This window comes from Salmo salar, chromosome 02 (genome assembly GCF_965601325.2).
Source record: "Salmo salar chromosome 02, fSalSal1, whole genome shotgun sequence".
In the NCBI taxonomy this organism is placed as follows: domain Eukaryota; kingdom Metazoa; phylum Chordata; class Actinopteri; order Salmoniformes; family Salmonidae; genus Salmo; species Salmo salar.
The window spans coordinates 13,077,704-13,087,222 of record NC_138292.1 but is presented as its reverse complement, the minus strand read 5'-3'; positions in this window follow the sequence as shown (position 1 = coordinate 13,087,222).

Below are 9,519 nucleotides of genomic sequence, written 5' to 3'. Positions count from 1 at the left end.
AAGTCAATTTAAACATGACATGAACAAAATGGAGAACCCAATAGAATCGTGTCACTGAGCAGACACATTTTGTAGCCTACCATTGTTTACTATGGCACGCCAGATTACATATTTACTTGTGAAAAACGCAAACAGAAATTTGTTTGAACATGAAACATTTTCCTAGACCCCTGCTAGACTTCAGGACTGAAGAGGAGGTGTAGGAACAATCTAAAGACTCCTGCTAGACTTCAGGACTGAAGAGGAGGTGTAGGAATCAATCTAAAGACTCCTGCTAGACTTCAGAACTGAAGAGGAGGTGTAGGAATCAAACTAAAGACTCCTGCTAGACTTCAGGACTGAAGAGGAGGTGTAGGAATCAATCTAAAGACTCCTGCTAGACTTCAGGACTGAAGAGGTGTAGGAACTAATCTAAAGACTCCTGCTAGACTTCAGGACTGAAGAGGAGGTGTAGGAATCAATCTAAAGACTCCTGCTAGACTTCAGGACTGAAGAGGAGGTGTAGGAATCAATCTAAAGACTCCTGCTAGACTTCAGGACTGAAGAGGAGGTGTAGGAATCAGTCTAAAGACTCCTGCTAGACTTCAGGACTGAAGAGGAGGTGTAGGAATCAAACTAAAGACTCCTGCTAGACTTCAGGACTGAAGAGGAGGTGTAGGAATCAAACTAAAGCCTCCTGCTAGACTTCAGGACTGAAGAGGAGGTGTAGGAATCAATCTAAAGACTCCTGCTAGACTTCAGGACTGAAGAGGAGGTGTAGGAATCAGTCTAAAGACTCCTGCTAGACTTCAGGACTGAAGAGGAGGTGTAGGAATCAAACTAAAGACTCCTGCTAGACTTCAGGACTGAAGAGGAGGTGTAGGAATCAAACTAAAGCCTCCTGCTAGACTTCAGGACTGAAGAGGAGGTGTAGGAATCAAACTAAAGCCTCCTGCTAGACTTCAGGACTGAAGAGGAGGTGTAGGAATCAATCTTAAGACTCCTGCTAGACTTCAGGACTGAAGAGGAGGTGTAGGAATCAAACTAAAGACTCCTGCTAGACTTCAGGACTAAAGAGGAGGTGTAGGAATCAATCTAAAGACTCCTGCTAGACTTCAGGACTGAAGAGGAGGTGTAGGAATCAAACTAAAGACTCCTGCTAGACTTCAGGACTGAAGAGGAGGTGTAGGAATCAATCTAAAGACTCCTGCTAGACTTCAGGACTAAATAGGAGGTGTAGGAATCAATCTAAAGACTCCTGCTAGACTTCAGGACTGAAGAGGAGGTGTAGGAATCAAACTAAAAACTCCTGCTAGACTTCAGGACTGAAAAGGAGGTGTAGGAATCAATCTAAAGACTCCTGCTAGACTTCATTACTGAAAAGGAGGTGTAGGAATCAATCTAAAGACTCCTGCTAGACTTCAGGACTGAAGAGGGGGTGTAGAAGGATGGAGCAGAAGCTGACTTTTTCTATGTCCTCATTCTAGTGACCATGCTGGGGTTGTTGTCAGAAAGCTGCTCTTTCACCCATTTGGCTCATAGACCCTGCTATGCTCCTTACTCTCCTGCCACAGACAGCCACAGTGGAGTCTCAGAGAGGCTCGGCTCTTTCCTCCTCAACGTTTTAGTTCTAGAATGAAACCCTGTGTCACTGAGTGGTATGTGCCAAAGCCAAACTTGGAACTGGACTCCAAGTTCACACTTTAAATGACTCCAGTGTATAAATACAGTACACACATTTGTCTAGAGACCGATAGTGCTGTTTGTTCGAAACACTTTCGAGTTAAGTGACAGTGATAATGTTCAAATCAGGACATTGGTGAGGTAGGTGTTTGGCTACTGCAGGGGTAGTCAACACTGTTCCAACCAGGCACCACACTGAGCTACTTAGCTAATTGATCAGTTCAGTGATTGCCTAAATTCTACACACCTGGTTGGTTAAATCAAAAACATGAAGTGGCAGCGGCACTCCAGGACCAGGGTTGCCTACCCATGGGCTACAGCTACGGGAATCCATGGAGTAGCAATGTAGGTCTACATGAAATGATGAGAAAGGCCTCCCTGCATTGTTATTGTTACAGTAACACAGGCGTTACTAAACTATCATCAGGAGAGCAGTGACTGCAGTAACATTGTGTGAACACAGTGTGCAGACTCAGAACACACCAAACACCACCACAAATGATTCTCATGTCCTCCAGGCTTGGCAACCAGTGTGTCTCACTCTGTATAGTTTGTTTTGGAAAGGGTGTGTGTGTTTCACTTGATTGAATGAATCAGACTTTAGATTTAGCGTGAACTATTTGTGAATGAAGTCACCCTTGTTGAGAGGGTCAAATGAAGCAACAAGGAGATGGTGAGAAGTTGTTCATCCATAAAGGAAGTGTATCATTCAGAATGTAAGAACTGAAGAGCAGAAAACACTGTGATGGCTTCATATGTCCCTAGTGATGGCTTTATATGTCCCTAGTGATGGCTTCATATGTCCCTAGGGATGGCTTCATATCCCCATAGTGATGGCTTCATATGTCCCTAGTGATGGCTTTATATGTCCCTAGTGATGGCTTCATATGTCCCTAGGGATGGCTTCATATCCCCATAGTGATGGCTTCATATGTCCCTAGTGATGGCTTCATATGTCCCTAGTGATGGCTTTATATGTCCCTAGTGATGGCTTCATATGCCCCTAGTGATTGCTTCATATCCCCCTAGTGATGGCTTCATATCCCCCTGGTGATGGCTTCATATCCCCCTAGGCTGACCAACTGAGGGAAAATTAGAGTCAATACTGTAACTGTCCACTAGATGGTGACCAATTTAGGAATGATTAGAATAAATACGGTAACTGTCCACTAGATGACGATCCAATACTTATTATATTGTAAAGACTGAAGAAGAGGAATGTTGAGCTGAGGCCTTCACAGAGAGGAGATAAAACAGTAAGATAACTCTTTACAATATATACATATACTATACTTAAAAATACAAGATTATCCTACAATAATTACAGGAAGAAAAACCTCATGAATATATATACTGAACAAAAATATAAACACAACTTGCAACAATTTTACAGTTACAGTTCATATAAGGAAATCAGTCAATTTAAATCATTTCATTAGGCCCTTATCTATGGATTTCACATGACTGGGTAGGGGCGCAGCCATGGGTGGGAATGGGAGCCAGGCCCAGCCAATCAGAATGGGCTTTATTACAGACAGAAATACTCCTCAGTTTCATCAGCTGTCCCGGTGGCTGGTCTCAGACAATCTCGCAGGATAATAAACCAGATGTGGAGATCCTGGTCTGGCGTGGTTACACGTGGTCTGCGGTTGTGAGGCCGGTTAGACGTACTGCCCAATTCTCTAAAACAACGTTGGAGGATGCTTTTGGTAGAGAAATTAACATTAAATTATCTGGCAACAGTTCTGGTGGACATTCCTGCAGTCAGCATGCCAATTGCACGCTGTCTCAAAACTTGAGACATCTGTGGCATTGTGTTGTGAGACAAAACTGCACATTTTAGAGTGGCCTTTTGTCCCCATCACAAGGTGCACCTGTGTAATGATCATGCTGTTTAATCAGCTTCTTGATATGCCACACCTGCCAGGAGGATGGATTATCTTGGGAAAGGAGAAATACTAACAGAGATGTAAAGAAATGTGTGCACAACATTTGAGAGAATTAAGCTTTTTGTGTTAATGAAATATTTCTGGGATCTTTTATTTCAGCTCATGAAACATGGGACCAACACTTTACATGTTGCATTTATATTTCTGTTCAGTATACATCTGCCCTCACAAAGTAGACCCTTCAGGCTTCAACTAATAAAAACAATGTAAAGAAAGAGAGCACTGATGAATAGTTCAATGCATAGGGGAGGAAGAAACTAGAGAGCGAGAGAGAGAGAGAGAGAGAGAGAGAGCGAAGAGAGACAGAGTTGAGAGAGAGGAGGAAAAAGATGAGTCAGATGCATTAACATATAAAAAGCTTCAGCTCAGGACAATCTAAAGGGATTGTATGAGATATTTGCATAAAGGAGATTAAAGCAGAATATTAAGTCAATATAGAGGCTTCCAACTGGGTACAGATGTCAATTCAACGTCTATTCCAAGTTGGTTCAACGAAATGACGTGGATACAATGTTGATTCAACCTCAGTGTGTGCCCAGTGGGTTGTATTTCTGACAGGAAAAGATCCTTATAGACCCATTGAATTGCACCATCTAGTCTTCAAGAGGCTCCTTAGTTCCTTTTAGACGCAAATCAAATAGTTTGTGAGGTGAGCATGAAAATACTTTGTCTTAAAAAATTGTATTTTGACGTTTAATGTGAAGGGGAGGTGTGGGGAGTAATGCCCAGCACAGCAAAGCACAATGCCATTTAGAAATGCCATTTACAGTGAGGGGAAAAAGTTTTTGATCCCCTGCTGATTTTGTACGTATGCTCACTGACAAAGAAATGATCAGTCTATAATTTTAATGGTAGGTTTATTTGAACAGTGAGAGACAGAATAACAACAAAAAAATCCTGAAAAACGCATGTCAAAAATGTTATAAATTGATTTGCATTTTAATGAGGGAAATAAGTATTTGACCCCCTCTCAATCAGAAAGATTTCTGGCTCCCAGGTGTCTTTTATACAGGTAATGAGCTGAGATTAGGAGCACACTCTTAAAGGGCGTTTTTCTGGATTTGTTTGTTGTTATTCTGTCTCTCACTGTTCAAATAAACCTACCATTAAAATTATAGACTGATCATTTCTTTGTTTGTGGGCAAATGTACAAAATCAGCAGGGGATCAAATACTGTATGTACACTGCTCAAAAAAATAAAGGGAACACTTAAACAATACAATGTAACTCCAAGTCAATCACACTTCTGTGAAATCAAACTGTCCACTTAGGAAGCAACACTGATTGACAATACATTTCAGATGCTGTTGTGCAAATGGAATAGACAACAGGTGGAAATTATAGGCAATTAGCAAGACACCCCCAATAAAGGAGTGGTTCTACAGGTGGTGACCACAGACCACTTCTCAGTTCCTATGCTTCCTGGCTGATGTTTTGGTCACTTTTGAATGCTGGCGGTGCTTTCACTCTAGTGGTAGCATGAGACGGAGTCTACAACCCACACAAGTGGCTCAGGTAGTGCAGATCATCCAGGATGGCACATCAATGCGAGCTGTGGCAAGAAGGTTTGCTATGTCTGTCAGTGTAGTGTCCAGAGCATGGAGGCGCTACCAGGAGACAGGCCAGTACATCAGGAGACGTGGAGGAGGCCGTAGGATGGCAACAACCCAGCAGCAGGACCGCTACCTCCGCCTTTGTGCAAGGAGGAGCAGGAGGAGTACTGCCAGAGCCCTGCAAAATGACCTCCAGCAGGCCACAAATGTGCATGTGTCTGCTCAAACGGTCAGAAACAGACTCCATGAGGGTGGTATGAGGGCCCGACGTCCACAGGTGGGGGTTGTGCTTACAGCCCAACACCGTGCAGGACGTTTGGCATTTGCCAGAGAACACCAAGATTGGCAAATTCGCCACTGGCGCCCTGTGCTCTTCACAGATGAAAGCAGGTTCACACTGAGCACATGTGACAGACGTGACAGAGTCTGGAGACGCCGTGGAGAACGTTCTGCTGCCTGCAACATCCTCCAGCATGACCGGTTTGGCGGTGGGTCAGTCATGGTGTGGGGTGGCATTTCTTTGGGGGGCCGCACAGCCCTCCATGTGCTCGCCAGAGGTAGCCTGACTGCCATTAGGTACCGAGATGAGATCCTCAGACCCCTTCTGAGACCATATGCTGGTGCGGTTGGCCCTGGGTTCCTCCTCATGCAAGACAATGCTAGACCTCATGTGGCTGGAGTGTGTCAGCAGTTCCTGCAAGAGGAAGGCATTGATGCTATGGACTGGCCCGCCCGTTCCCCAGACCTGAATCCAATTGAGCACATCTGGGACATCATGTCTCGCTCCATCCACCAACGCCACGTTGCACCACAGACTGTCCAGGAGTTGGCGGATGCTTTAGTCCAGGTCTGGGAGGAGATCCCTCAGGAGACCATCCGCCACCTCATCAGGAGCATGCCCAGGCGTTGTAGGGAGGTCATACAGGCACGTGGAGGCCACACACACTACTGAGCCTCATTTTGACTTGTTTTAAGGACATTACATCAAAGTTGGATCAGCCTGTAGTGTGGTTTTCCACTTTAATTTTGAGTGTGACTCCAAATCCAGACCTCCATGGGTTGATAAATTGGATTTCCATTGATTTATTTTTGTGTGATTTTGTTGTCAGCACATTCAACTATGTAAAGGAAAAAGTATTTAATAAGATTATTTAATTCATTCAGATCTAGGATGTGTTATTTTAGTGTTCCCTTTATTTTTTTGAGCGGTGTAGTTTGAACACAATGCTTACACAAGCAACATGGAACCTGCTGTAGCTATGTGCTCACATTGCAGAAAATAAAGCCAGGCATTTTTGAAAGTTTTGATTCCTGAGAAACAATTCTCAGCTAACTACTCAGACATTACACACTGTTCCTCTTTTTCACAAGAAAGTCCTGCACGCACACAGACACAGACGACACACACACGTTTTGTCCTTCTGTCCTCGTGGAGATCTAAAATTGATTTCCATTCACAATCCTATTTTCCCTAACCTTTAACCTAACCCTTACCTTAACCGGTAACCCTAACCCCTAACCCTAAACCTAACCCTTACATTAACCCCTGACCCTAATTCTAACCCTAACCCTAATTCTTACCCTAATAACGCTAAACCCTAAGTTTAAAATAGCCTTTATCCTCATGGGGACACGGGAAATTTCCCCACTAGCATTTCCCTTGTTTTACCTTCTAGCCATGGCAGCCAAAATAATGTTAATAATGATTAAAGTTAGTGTTAGGTAAGGGTTATGGTAAGGATAGGGGTTAAGTTTAGGGTTTAGGGTAGGAGTTAGGGTTAGGTAAGGGTTATGGTTATGGTAAGGGTAGGGGTTAAGTTTAGGGTTTAGGGTAGGGGTTAGGGTTATGTTATGGTAAGGGTAGGGGTTAGGGTTAGGTAAAGGTTGGGGTTAGGGTTAGGTAAAGGTTATGGTAAGGGTAGGGGTTAAGGTTAGGGTTTAGGGTAGGAGTTAGGGTTAGGTAAGGGTTATGGTTATGGTAAGGGTAGGGGTTAAGTTTAGGGTTAGGTAAGGGTTAGGGTTATGGTAAGGGTAGGGGTTAAGTTTAGGGTTTAGGGTAGGAGTTAGGGTTAGTTAAGGGTTATGGTAAGGGTAGGGGTTAAGGTTAGGGTTTAGGGTAGGGGTTAGGGTTATGTAAGGGTTATGGTAAGGGCAGGGGTTCAGGTTAGGGTTTAGGGTAGAGACGTCCCAAGGATTCCGGATAGCACTAACCCCAATGTAATGGGCAACTGGGCATTTTTATACATGACCCTAAGCATGATGGGATGTTAATTGCTTAATTAACTCAGGAACCACACCTGTGTGGAAGCACCTGCTTTCAATATACTTTGCTGCTTTCCCTCATTGTCTCAAGTGTTTCCTTTATGTTGGCAGTTACCTGTATATCTCTACACGGTGTATGGCTCTGCTACAAACTGGAAAATACAGAACAGCTGAACTGCACAGTAACGTCACCATATTTCATGGTTAGCTGTAGATGTTCTCTCTCCTTAATCTCTCCCTCTATTTCTCTTTTTCCCCATTTCCTTCCTGTAAATGTGATATTGGTACTTTTAACTGAGCTTGCTGGTCCTGTGCCTAGCACAGCTCCTGGGCAATAAGTGTCTCTATTGATGGCTTTCCAATCCGTCAGCTCAGGAGTCCTGATAAAGAGCAACAGCCTACTTTCAATCCAGCCAACAACACTGTCACATCTCATACAGCTACCTTCCTGACCACAGGTTTATGTCTCTGACCATGTTTCTGTGCTTGTGTCCCAAATGGCATCCTATTGGTCCATAATGGTGCCACTACACTCTTAGAAAGAAAAGTGCTATCTAGAACCTAAAAGGGTTCTTTGTCTGTCCCTAAAATAGAACCCTTTGAAGAACCCTTGTAGGTTCCAGGTAGAACCCTTTTGGATTCCATGTAGAACCCTATGTGGAAAGGGTTCTACCTGGAACCAAAAAGGGTTCTTCAAAGGGTTCTCTTTTGGGGACAGCCAAAGAACAGTTTAAGGTTCTAGATACTCTCTTAGAGGGGAAAAAGTCAAATGTAAAATAAAAAAATATATACAAAACAGTTCTTCAAAGTGGACTGGGCCCTGGTCAAAAGTAGTACACTACATAGTGAATAGGGTGCCATTTGAAACTGAGCCCATACCTTACCTCTACACTGACAACACAGGAACTAAAACCAATGGGACAATGTGTACACAATAACACAGATATTGCTCAGGACTAGATGGAGTCTTGTTTGTAGAGCACTGCATCACAGCCACACAATAGATGGGTTGCGGTACAGACGCAAACAACAAACCATGCGGTCTGTAAAAGTGTAGACGACTGGAGAGTAGCCAAAACTAAATGCATGCTTTTCAACCGATCGCTGCCCGCACCTGCCCGCCTGACTAGCATCACTGCTCTGGACGGTTCTGACTTAGAATATGTGGACAACTACAAATACCTAGGTGTCTGGTTAGACTGTAAACTCTCCTTCCAGACTCACATTAAGCATCTCCATTCCAAAATTAAATCTAGAATAGGCTTCCTATTTCGCAACAAAGCCTCCTTCACTCACGCTGCCAAACATACCCTCGTAAAACTGACTATCCTACCGATCCTTGACTTCGGCGATGTCATTTACAAAATAGCCTCCAACACTCTGCTCAGCAAATTGGATGCAGTCTATCACAGTGCCATCCGTTTTGTCACCAAAGCCCCATATACCACCCACCACTGCGACTTGTATGCTCTCGTCGGCTGGCCCTTGCTACATATTCGTCGCCAGACCCACTGACTCCAGGTCATCTGTAAGTCTTTGCTGGGTAAAGCTCTGCCTTATCTCAGGTCACTGGTCACCATAGCAACACCCACCCGTAGCACGCGCTCCAGCAGGTATATCTCACTGGTCATCCCCAAAGCCAACACTTTCTTTGGCCGCCTTTCCTTCCAGTTCTCTGCTGCTAATGACTGCAACGAATTACAAAAATCGCTGAAGTTAGAGACTTAAATCTCCCTCACTAACTTTAAGCATCAGCTATCTGAGCAGCTTACCGATCGCTGCAACTGTACACAGCCCATCTGTAAATAGCCCATCCAACTACCTACCTCATCCCCATATTGTTTTTATTTACTTTTCTGCTCTTTTGCACACCAGCATTTCTACTTGCACATCATCATCTGCACATCTATCACTCCAGTGTTCATTTGCTAAATTGTAATTACTTCGCTACTATGGCTTATTTATTGCCTTACCTCCTCACACCATTTGCACACACTGTATATAGACTTTTTCTATTGTGTTTATTGACTGTACGTTTATTTATTTCATGTGTAACTCTGTGTTGTTGTTTGTGTCGCACTGCTTTGCTTTAT